This window comes from Pteropus medius, unplaced genomic scaffold, assembly GCF_902729225.1.
Source record: "Pteropus medius unplaced genomic scaffold, Ma_sr-lr_union100, whole genome shotgun sequence".
NCBI lineage: Eukaryota > Metazoa > Chordata > Mammalia > Chiroptera > Pteropodidae > Pteropus > Pteropus medius.
Genome location: NW_024349225.1, coordinates 11,594,213 through 11,606,262, shown reverse-complemented (window position 1 = coordinate 11,606,262; position 12,050 = coordinate 11,594,213). Strand labels below are relative to the sequence as shown.

Here is a 12,050-nt window from a genome sequence, read left to right as displayed (position 1 = left end):
GTCTCGCGTTTGTCTTAGTGGCTCTCTGGATGTTTGAAAATAAAAATCTCACGCACATTCAGGCAACAGAGGTGGAATGTAAGTGGCAGAGGCAGAATTCTCACTCAGCTTCGGTTCCAAAACCAGGGCTTCTCACGGGCCCCACCATCGTGGTTGCAAAGGAAGACAGCAGAGCCCACGGTTGTGATCGGCCAATCAGGCAAACATCTACTGTGTTCCTTTTAAGTGCTTCACTCTGTGCCATGAAAAAATGTGCATCAAAAACAGTCCTGTCTACAGCCATGCCACCCTGAACGCGCCGGATCTCATCTAATCTCAGAAGCTAAGCCGGGTCGGGCTTGGTTAGTACTTGGGTGGGAGACCACCGAGGAAGACCAGGTGCTGTAGCCGTCAAAAATAAAAAATAAAAAAAAGAGAACAGTCCTTGTCCTCCAGGAGGTTACGACCTCATCGTATAGTTAAGAACAACATTAAAGTTCATGGCACATACTCTAGGTGCCCAGATACCAAAAAGGTCAGAAAAAGGGAAAGATGGCTGTGAGCTGGCACAGGCAGGGAAAGCTTTAAAACTGATTAGAGTTCAGATATGATGAGTTCGGTGTACAAGGTGAGAATGTCAACGTCTAGCATGGCCAGTGGGTGGCTGCTGTGGAAATCCAAGTCTGAGAAGCCGAGGGATCCAATCGGGGGGAGGCAGGTGGCGGTGGACGGGAGGAACTGCTCTCTGGGAGGAGGTATTCTGCCTTCACTATCAGGGGAATGAAATAGGATGGGTTCAAAATAACCCGCAGGTTTCTCAAAATTACTCTCAGGCTCTCCTGTGTCTACAGATTTTTACGTTTACCCAGTTTTTCCTCCCTCTTTCTCTTCTCTTCCTTTGAACTGTCTTCCCCCAACCACATGTAAAACTCTGAAGAGTAAGATAAGATCGAATATCTCTAATAAACTCTTTTCGTCCATTTTATAATCATTCATCTCGATGGGAAAAGTATCTCAAGAATCAAGGATCTTCATCATTGTTTTTAGGCTCCCTTCTCTGACCGCTGCGCATGTACTTTTTTTTTTTCCCCTTTCCTTTCTTTGTTTCTTGCTTTTTTCTTCTTGATATTTAGGTATCCCAAAGCAAAAGGCTGTATTTCCTTATTCTGCAATAGAAGTATTGTCTACTGCCTTCTTTTAGTTACATGTTCATCTGCAAATCTCGCATTGCATTATGTCCCTCCAAGTACTCTTTCGATTCTTCTGCAAACACTAATAAAAATAACTTGAAGTTAATACTCTACTTTTCATTCGAAAAGATCCCAACATTGTTTACAATGTGGACTGGTGTTATTATTTTATGTTGACACATCGCATTTCCTTGGTGCCTTTTATCGGAGGATCATAAAGTGCACAGCAAACGTTAATTAATTCTTACAACAACCTTGTGAACTGTAATTTTTATGTGTATATAGTAGATGAATCACCTGAAGGACCAGCAAAACACAGCCTTTGTGGGGAAGACTAGGCCTGGCATAACCTCATGTATAAACAACCCGGTCAAATAGTTTAGAACAGGAAAGGCTTTATTTAACTAAAGACACCAGTGGAGTTTCAGTGAGAATAATAATCCAAATAATGACTTACCTAGGTTTCCACAAGCAACACTTGGACTTTTGCAACAAACATCGCCAGAAAAGAAGGAAGTGCTGGAGTCCATTAATAGCTACACCCTGGGTCTTATTGTCTCTTCCAAGTGCTTAGGCAACAAAACAGTCCTGGTAGCTAGCGGAAGCTTTGATTTGGTGTCAGTGCAGAGAAAGTTCCACAGGCTGACTCATGGACACTTTATTTCCTCCCTGGATTTCCCTGGAGGGTCTCTCCTTCAGGTGTGTGGCTGGACAAGGTCCTACTTAGCTAAGGAGAGAGTAGATCTTCATTATTGTCACGTAGGCTGCTCTGTGTAATAAAAACAAAAACAAGAATTGAATTTACAGTGGAAAATAATTTACAAGAAAATGGACTCAACAATTGAGCATCTGTACCAACAAATGCTTTGCTCGGGAAACTGGTTTAACACCTTTTCCTTTATCAGGAGCCCACCTTTGCTTTAGCTTTTTTAGTATAGCAATTTTCAAATATATACAAAAAAAAGGCAGAAAGATATAAAGAAGACCCTATGTACCCATCGCTTAACTAATGGTTCCCACCTTGGCTCCTCTTAAACGTCATCACTGTGAATTGAAGTCTCAGCGCCTCGGTTTGGCAACAGCACAGCTACATCAGAGGGCTTCATGGAAACCTGAAAGCCAAACTTTAATTCATTTTAATTCACTTTATAAGATAAATGAACATATACATGTCATAAAGTAAACCTCTGAGAAGAGAAACACATGTCGCAAAATCAAATGACAGAATCTGCATATTGATCTCTTCTTTAATTTCATCAGCAATATGATATAGTAAGTGACAGTATCCCCCATTTTCAAGCTGTAGAAACAGGCTTGGAGAAGGAATTGACTCGCAGTCATAAGGTTAGCAGGTAACAGGATCTGCAGCGTCATTCATTACCTGATTCTAAAGTTCCTGCTTTGTTTCACAAACTGTAGTCCAAGGACCTAGTAAAGCTCAACTCAAAAGTCATAGGTTACTAATGTTAGAAGAGGAAAGAAAGTGGCAAACATTCCAATTTGAGGGCGGGAGGGGGAGGGGCGGGTAAGAAATCCTTGAGAATTATTAAAGTTTTAGCACCAAAGCTGAGAATTAATCATCCACCTTGCATTTGCTCCATTTAAAAGAACCCTAGATCTCTTAGCGTGACCAAATAAATAAATATATCATTTGCTCAGCAATATAAGAATTTTAAATAGACATAATTGCATAGCAAGGCATAATTTAACCTTGTCCACTATCATAATACTAGATTAAATCAAAAACTGTGCAAGATAAATCACCCTTAAAGCTTTCTCTAAATCCATTGTCACCTCGTACCTTTGAGGACAGTGCATTTAAACTTGAATCTTATTGGCTCAGTCATCCTTACCTTTTCTGACGAAACAATTGTCAAGGTGCCAAAACAGCAAGTGAGATTTTGTTTGGCATATGTTTCTTAATAAAGAACTCACGATCACTTTGTGGCCAGCTTCTATTTATTGCTCAGGACTTTCTTTGAAAAATATTTTATTACCAAAAATCGTTTTATTTTAAACTTTTATCAGTCTGTGTTAAAAAATGTAATCAAAATATTTATTACATACACATAATTTAAAAAATATCCAAGAGCACCAAATAAGTTATAAAGACGAATAGTAGTTTCTGGCCGCACGCCTTCAGACTAACTCCCAGTGATCGTCTCGGAAACGATTACTTTTTTTCTTTTACGTCAGTTTAGCTGTTTCTTTGTATGTGTATATATTCAAATCTATCCACATATTCCTAGACGATATCCTTACAGAGCTGCTGCTTGATTCACCATTTTGGATACTATCTGTTGACTTCCTTGGTATGATAGATGATAGTAAATCAGATATTGTTTGAGCACCTACTGTGTGCTTTGCGTTCTGGGGATGCCAGAGGAGACAAAACAGGCAAATCCCTGACTCTGTGGAATTTACGATCAAGTGAATTAAGGCCTTTTATAGTCCCTTCACCTACTCTCCACACGTCTAATGTAATTATATCATAATTTTTAGTTCAATTGATCTGTGTTTATGTCTATGTAAATATTGTTCACTTCAGAATTCCAAGCTGTACTATGATTATATTTCTTTTTTTTTTTGCATTTCTAGAATACTTTTACGTAAAACGAAAATTAAAAATTAAAGGATTAACAGATGTTTATAACTGCTCAAATTGGTTCATAATCCACCAGTGGTCTCCAAATACTGATGTGTAACAGAAAAACGATCAGTTTCCTTATTTTCCTAGGGACTCATATGTGGAAGCCTCTCTCTTGTTTCAGTCTGTGTTGATGGCTCTTCCAGCTTGCTTCTTTGGTGCTGTATTGAACTTTGGTAGATTCCATGTCTTCCTCTGTCTTGATCCACATCTAGTTTTTGTTGGAGTACATCCTGAGTAAAATTCAGAGAAAGATGAACAGAAAATAAGTTTTCTGGGTCCTTGAATACATGAAAATTTCTTTAATCTATCTTCTGGTTTGAAAAGTATTTTTTCCTCAGAATTCTGAAAGCCATGGCTTCCTTACCTTCTGGCATTCAGTCCTGATAACAGAATTTTCATGCCATTCTCTTTCTTTCTCCTTTGAATCTGGAGATTGTTCCTCTCTGGAAGCTTTAAGAATCTTCTCCTTATCCAGGGTTTTTTAAAATTTCACACTGACACGCCTTTGTGCAAATATTTCTTTCAGTCGGTCATCGCTCCAGGGGTTTTAGTGTTTTATATCACATTATTATTTTTCAACATACAGACTACTGTCATTTGGGTGTGGGGAATTTTCTAGCATTGTTCTGAGAGTTTACTTACCTCTCTTTACTCTTCCCTTTGGCAGAAATTCTACAACTTGGATTTTGGCTTTCGGGATCAACTTCTCTCTTTTACTTTCTAACTTTTTCTGCTTTCTGGAAGAGTTCATCAACTTTGTCTCCCAATCCTTCTCATCACATCACTAATTTGACTCCTATATTTTAAACTTCTAAGACATCTTTTGTGTCCTCTATTTTTTATGGCATTCTGCTTTGTTTTGAATGAGTCATATAATCTCTTACCTCTCTGAAAGTTTTAAGTTTTCCAAAGTTTTCTTCTTCTTATGTTATCTCTGTCTTCCCTGGAACCCTTTGTTCTGTTTAGTTAGTTTAGGGCAATTAGGTGGGAGCCAGCCTTTCACTGGAGGCCTCGCAAAGTATTTTTTCCTGGGGCTATTCAGTCTGTCCTGCGGAATCAGTTACTACTTCATCTGATTTCAGGTTTTCAAAAGCTTGTTGAAATTTCTTATGCTGCTGTTTCTTCTCCCATTCTCTTAATTTTAGGTCAGTCTTAGGCAGGAGAGGCAATAAATTCATACGATCGATCTACCATCTTCAACCAGGACCTGTGTAAAAGTGTAAAAGCTCTCAAAAAATATAATTTTTTGATTATTTTTGAAGATTATAATCAACAGGGATAGCAAAATTTGGAGAAATAGTTTTTTAAAAAAAATCTCACGTTTCAGCTTTCTGTGTGAGCCTATTAGCTCAGTTGGGCAGAGCATGGCAAAATAGTGCCAAGGTCACGAGTTTGATTTCCATGAGGGTCCGTTCGCCTTACACGATCTCACAGACTCCTTCTTCCCTCCCGACTCCCAGAGGGATCCAGAACGTTGTTTTGCATAGCTGTATAATAGGCAAGAAATAATCCAGCATTCGTTTTACCGCTGCTGTTTTCCTCTCAAAAAGCCATTTACATCTAATTTGGAGAGATCCCTTTCACGACCTCCTCCTTTTTTAATTGTTTATTTTCCCCAAAGATATATGTGCCTCTAAAGAGAAAACAAGTTTTATAAGGTTTGGAACTAAAATGGCAGTTTTAGTATGGATGAGGGTGAAATCTTTCATACCCATAGTACACAAGTTCACAGGGGATAAGGAAATCCTGCAGTTAGAATTCTGCCCACCACATATGTCCTGTTTTTACTTCTAGAAGCTCAGAGAATTGTTCATTGTCTTCAGGTTTCTGAAAGTTCGTGATGTGCCTTCACATGGCTCTGTTTGTAGCGATTGTGCCGCACGCTATGTAAGCATTTTCAGTCTGGAAACTCATATCTTTCAATTCAGTTTCCATTGATTAATTCTACCGTTTTGTTTCCTCTGTTCTTGCATTCTGAGACTTTGGTTCCTCGGGTGTTGGTCCATTGAGATTAGTCCTCTAATTCCTCTCCCTCCTCCCATTTCTACCTCTGCTGTTTTGCAATTTGCTCTACTTCTTTTTTCACAGCATTGTCTTCCAGATATTGATTTTTTTCTTTAAGTTCTCCAAGTATTAATTTACAAGAGCTGATTTTTTTTGGTTTTGTTTTGTTTGCTTGTTTGTATCATGCATGTTCTTTCTATATGGCATCCTGTTCTTGTTTTATGGATGCAATGTTTTCCCCCAGGCCACGTAATTAGCAAAAGGCAAACTGGGGTGCGAGGGGTGGGTCTCTCAAATTCTAGCTCTTTGACTTGTGGCCCAATTTTTATTCTACCACCTAAGCCATCTCTTTCATAAGTGCCATGTTAAACCGGTCTTTCCTAGTGGTCCTAATAGAGACTTGCAAATAAGTAATGGAAATCATTTTATAAATAGAATCACTCAAAAAATCTGTCATTGTGCAAACAGCTAGAATATTGACCTTAGTGATCTTACTGATATTCATATATCAAACCTCTTTCTTTTGGTTCATGGCTTATTCCATTTTTGAAACACTTGATATGCTTTTTGAAATCACGACTACACAGTTCTGAAAGATGCTCCTGTGAACTATTTTGATAAACTGAAGTTCAAAACTATCTTGATCTCCTAGTGCCCTCTACTGAAAATGTCAATGTATAACAAGTAATTTCCTCTAAGAAAATGAATATTGAATGTTCTCAGGAAAGCAAAGGACTTCCAATTTGGTAGTGAATCTTCAACAAATTCTTCGTTTCTAAGTATATTATATCACATACACAAAGAAATTGCACTGTCAGGACCCAGCTCAGTGACCAACTCAGAGCTCACTCAATAAATGTTTGGTGAATTAATTTTCGTGTACTTTGGTTTATTCTAGTAGTGCTCATGTGACAATTTACCATGGCATTCTTTTATAAGGTGGTGTCATTCTTTTGCAGTAAGTTACTGGTCCTCAGTAATTTTCTCTTCTACTCCTACATCCCTGCCTTGAGATTTGGCAGCCAGAGTGATTTCGAATCTTTCCTCACTCCCCACCCCCACCTTGTTGTTTCTGGTTTTGCTCAAAAAACACCGGAAGTTTACAAGAGCTTGGGCTTTGAGTAAGACAGGTCTGAGTTTAAATGTACACCACCACTTCCTTGAACAAATGACTTATCCCTTAAAAGATTTACTCATGTGTAGAATGGGGAAAGAGTCAAACCTAACTCACAGGGTCATCGTGAGAATTCGAGGAACAGAATGTAAATAAAGGGTTCAACACAATGTCTGTCACTTAGCAACTGCTCAGTTCTTGTTAGCTTTTACTATTTTGTTAATTTTTTTATATTTTAACTTAGACAGATTTTGTCTTGAACATTAAATTCACTGGCTGAATGAATGCATTCGAGGACCACTCTGGTTTTTGCTATACTTGACAGCATTTGCAGGAAGTATTTGTTTAATAATAATAATAATTTTAAAAATCTATCTCCAGGAAGAAAATTTTTGAAGAAAATTCCCGTGTTCTGTAATTCCATTTCATACTTCATGTTTTAATAATTTTCAGCCAAAAGACTTGCTCTAGATTACCATCATTTTTCATTTGTTCTTCTTTATTCTTTGTGAAGGTGGTAAATAATCTTTATTTCATAAAATGAGAGAGGAGTACAGAGAATAAGAACCTTAGAAATCATGGAACTGGAACAAGATAGGATCAAACGAGGCTTTGTTTATTTTACTATACTGGTAGAAAGAAGTTGGTCATATTTTGTTTTATTTTAGCAAAAGGAAGATCATCAGTTTTTTTTTAATTTAAATCTCATTAATGCATGTACGTGGTTTAAAAAGCCAAATAATATTTAAAGCTTGTAATGAAAAAATGCAACCTCTGGTCCTATCTCTCCCTCAAGACCAGTGATTCCCCAGGAGTCACTGCCTCTGAGTCTTTTGTCTGGCTGCTCTGGTGTTTAGAGTCATATTTCTAAATAACGTGCTTTCCTGCTATTTCCTAATATTTCAGTTTTAAACATTACCTATTTACTACAAGCGAACACCCCCATTCATAGGCACATATATACTTATATTTTCCCTCTCTCCGTCTAGTAATATTATTAGATGAACACCCAGTATTTGTTTTTACGGCTTTTATATATACATTACTCACAGCTGAACTAAATACGAAGATTTATTTTCCCTTTCTGGTATTACTTTTTATTTTTTCTTGATTAATAGTTACCTAGTTCCTCTGCTTAGTTTGCTATGCAGCTAAGAGTGATTTCTAATCTTTCCTCACCCCCCACCCCCACCTTGTTGTTTTTGGTTTTGCTCAAAAAACACCGGAAGACAAATTATTCTTCCCAACTCTTCGGAAGAATTTAAATATCCTTTTAGGACATTAAACGTGTCAGGTAATCCACTGGTTTCTTTTCTTTTCTTTCCTTCCTTCCTCCCTTCTTATCCCTCCTCCCTCCTCCTCCTTCCTCCTCCTTTTCTATTTCCTTCCTTCCCTTCCTTCTTTCCTTCCTTCATCCTTCCTTCCTTCCTTCCTTCCTTCCTTCCTTCCTTCTTCCTTCCTTCCTTCCTTCCTTCCTCCTTCTCTCCCTCCCTCCCTTTCTTCTGTTGTCCTTCCATTCTTTATTTCTATTTTAAGATTTTTGACCCATGATTTTCAATGTCTCATTCTAATACAGACTCTGCTACAGAGTAGTCATCTCAGAGTTCAACCTGGGTCTTTTTACTATCTTCCATGTTCTCATTATTATTCAATCTCCCCTCTATCCTGTATAACATACGAAATTTTAATGTTCTTATCTAATAATTATATCCTCTATCTCATTTCTCAATCTGTTTCTAGTCATTCATTTTTTCATACTTATTGTGGGTTGTATTTTCCTGCTTTCTTGTGTCTGGTAATTTTTTATTAGATGCTAGACATTGTTATTTTACCTTGTTGGGTGCTATTTTGTACTCCTGTAATTATTCTTGAGCTTTGTTCTAGACTTATTTACTTAAAAATATTTTGATCCTTTGAAACTTGCTTTTTTGAAACTTTGTTAGGTGAGACCGGAGTAACCTTAATCCAGGCCTAATTTTTGCCCCACTCCTGAGGCGATGCCCTGTGAATTACTATTCTCCACCTCTAATTCCACGATTATCTATCCTCATAATTTTTCACAATTCCTAGTTCTGTGTGAGTTCTAGGGATTGTACCCTCTGCTCCTTTTGGGTGGTTATTTCCCTAGCCTTGAGTAGTTTCTTCATAAGTATGTTCTGATCAGCTGAAAACTCAAAAGGGAACCTTCTGCAGACCTCCAGAACTTTCTACCGTGTATCTCTCTCCTCTCCTGTACTGTGGCCAGCATACCCTGGCTGCCTTGGCTTATCTGGACTCCCTTCTCTGTCTCCTCAATTCAAGGAGGTCGTTGGGCTCTACATGCATTTTCTCTTCCTGTGCTCAGGCCTGAAAATTCTCTCCAGACAGTAAGCTGAGGCAATCGTAGGGCTCACCTTGTTTGTTTCCCCTTTCTTAGGGATCACTGCTGTATTGCTTAATGGTTAATGTCTCAGAACTGTTGTTTTATGTATTTTGTTTACATTTTCAGTTTGAGGTTGGAGTGTAAATCAGGTCTCTGTTACTACATCTTGGCTGAAACCAGAAGTCTTTTTTTTAAATGACATACATACACACACACACACATGTGTATGTATTTAATAGGATTGGGATCATCATATTGCACATACTGTTTTGTGTCCTGCTTTTCTTAATAATTATATATACTGATCGACTTTAAATATTTTTAAGTATTTTGGAAGTATAAATTCAAAATTCAAAATCTCTTTAAAACCCCTAATACCGCACATAATTAATACATCGAGTTTTAGCAAAATGATGATAAATGCACTTTTAAATGACTGCATAAATTCCATTTTCAGAAGACATAGAATTTTTCCAAAGCAAAGTTTTCATAAACTACCCATAATCATTAATTACTGCCACAGATCTCCTGTGTTAAAACACTTGATTAACACCTCCTCACTGAAGCTTAATGTGGCAATTGCATTGATCTTGTCTCTAATAATTAAATGCTGCCACCTGACCTCCTCCAGCCCCCCTCCCCTGCCATCCTATTATTCTATAGAAATCAGAGATTATCAATTTCATAGCAACCTTTCCCACCATCATCGTTGCCTGCAGGGGACAGCCAGCATAGGGCTTTTCAAGGATACTGGGGCTCCTATCACCAAAGCATTTATTGACTGATTAATTCTTTCCTACTTATTACTTTATTAATGCCTTGGTAAAGGGTATTATGTCACCTAGGCCCCCCTGAGGTATGGTTAGTGTGTGGCTGAGCATCTACTCTAACTCGTCCATTTTCTCCAGCCTTACTTTCGTTCTTACGGTATGCCAAAATGGTTTTGGCATCTCAGCTTCGTTCACTATAGGCCGCCACTGAAGCCAGGCAAGCTACCAACAAAGCAAATTGTTAGAGTCACACTCAGACACTAAACAAACACAGTAAATTTCCAATACTAGGTAAGAACACCTATACTGATAAATTTGGCCTTATCCAACCTTATTTTTTCCCTTTTTTCCCTTATTTTTGTCCAAGGGAAAAAAGCATGCTTCCCAGATTTCAGACAGCTGGCTGTGTTTTTTGTGTATACGGCATTTCCTCCCCTTCAGTAAATTTTGCAATTTTCCTTTTTAGCTATGCACTGAGAATTAGCTATTGTGGGCTTGAAGGTTTGGTGGAATTCTGAGTCCACAAGCCAACAGTGAGGGAGGGATGCTCAGATTTCCTACCTTCTTTCAGAGGGGTGGATCTGCTCTGTATCATGAAGCAGAGTATGCATAGACTGCTAATCATTTCTCTAAATCCAACTCCATCAGCCTTGTAAATTGGGATAATTCCTTCTGGCAATAAGCAGCCCGTCATTCTTTATGCTCCGTATTGGTATGAATTTTGTCATTTTTTCTTTGCCTTTTAATGTGTTTTAGGCAGCAGTTGGAGAGGCTGAGTCAGGGGCTGCTAGCCAAATACTATTTAAAACTAGAAATGCCTCGTTGATTTTTATTGTGATTGCATCAGCCTGTTCTCATTCCTTCCAGCCTCTGACTGTGGGATTTCCCAGGGCACAGTGTTTGGCTGGCTGCTCAGTCTGCTCTCTCCTTCAGAGGTTTAATCTATCCTTCCACCTTTACATCTGATACCTGATCACTCTCAAACCGCTGTCTCTAGTCCTGTCTTCTCACCTAAATTGTCATCCTTTATTTTCTGATTCAGAGATATTTCTACTTGTCTACTCCACAGAATTTTTGTGTCCTTGATGGATGAACTTGTACCTTAATTATTAAAACTACTAAACTCGCAGAGCCCAGAGTCATGGGGACAGGAAATAAACACTTTGTGCAAGGGCCATTTGGTTAAAGTGTGGGAGGCACAACCCTCTTTTTCACTCCTTTTTTTTCCTGGAGTGGAAAAAGTACATCCTGTATTAGTCAAAGGTTTAGAGCATTTACCTCATTCTTTAGGACCACATTCCAAGTTCACATCTCAATACAGCATGGTCCCCCAGCGGGCAATGTAACCGAGTAGCCATGCAACTGTTCTCCAAGATCATCGCTAACTAACTGCTTGTAGGTGATGGGGTACAAGACGACACCTGTAAATCCCAATGGATCTCACACTATTGACTCATCGCGTTATTTTGGCTGAAGCAATATTGTATGGAAGATTCATATCGTAGGATGTTTTCAATTAGTTTTCAGCTGTTTTTAGTTAACTCAGACCCTGGCAGTCAGGCCTAGACCTTCTAGATAGGAGACTGGGAGATCTTTCTGTGGAGATCAGACCAGTCTATGAAGAAAGCTAAAGATAACAATTCAGGAGTCCTCAACAAATGACCCTGCCCTATCATTTCACCCTGAAACTCAGAGTTGACATATGCTCAAGTCTTCAATCAGCTTTTAGTGTCCAATTCTTAAATATGGGCAAACAAACAAGTGGGTATCAGAAAGTTGAAGAAATCCTGTAAAAGAAAGATTAAAAAAACCCCAGATGAATAAATATAAGAATATTTGAGGATATAGCAAATAGGCAAGGAGAAAAAAAACTTAAATTCAAGAGAAGATATTACATTTGAGAAAAAAGATGCTGCATGAAAAACAATATCAGATAGAAAAAATTATTCTTTGGAATTAAAATTATGGTAACATAAACAAA

General features: G+C 38.2%; 1 pseudogene; it reads left to right on the top strand.

The window, feature by feature from the left end:
- The first annotated feature begins 271 nt into the window (after nt 1-271).
- On the top strand, nt 272-390 carry LOC120617861 (uncharacterized; annotated as a pseudogene).
- Nucleotides 391-12,050: the final 11,660 nt, after the last annotated feature.